A 592-nucleotide genomic window follows, 5' to 3' on the forward strand; every position below is an offset into this window, starting at 1 on the left:
TACATGGACATCACCAGATAGTCAACACCGAAATCAGATTGATTATATTCTCTGCAGCCAAAGATGGAGAAGCTCTATACAGTCAGCAAAAACAAGACCAGGAGCTGACTGTAGCTCAGATCATAAACTCCTTATTGCCAAATTCAGACTTAAATTGAAGCAAGTAGGGAAAACCACTAGACCATTCAGGTATGACCTAAATCAAATCCCTTATGATTATACAGTGGAAGTGAGAAATAGATTTAAGGGCCTAGATCTGATAGATAGAGTGCCTGATGAACTATGGAATGAGGTTCATGACATTGTACAGGAGACAGGGATCAAGACCATCCCCATGGAAAAGAAATGCAAAGAAGCAAAATGGCTGTCTGTGGAGGCCTTACAAATAGCTGTGAAAAAAAGAGAAGTGAAAAACAAAGGAGAAAAGGAAAAATATAAGCATCGGAATGCAGAGTTCCAAAGAATAGCAAGAAGAGAGAAGAAAGCCTTCTTCAGCAATCAATGCAAAGAAATAAAGGAAAACAACAGAATGGGAAAGACTAGGGATCTCTTCAAGAAAATCAGAGATACCAAAGGAATATTTCATGCAAAG

The sequence above is a fragment of the Bison bison genome, unplaced genomic scaffold, assembly GCF_000754665.1.
Source record: "Bison bison bison isolate TAMUID 2011002044 unplaced genomic scaffold, Bison_UMD1.0 scf7180017864108, whole genome shotgun sequence".
Classification (NCBI taxonomy): Eukaryota; Metazoa; Chordata; class Mammalia; order Artiodactyla; family Bovidae; genus Bison; species Bison bison.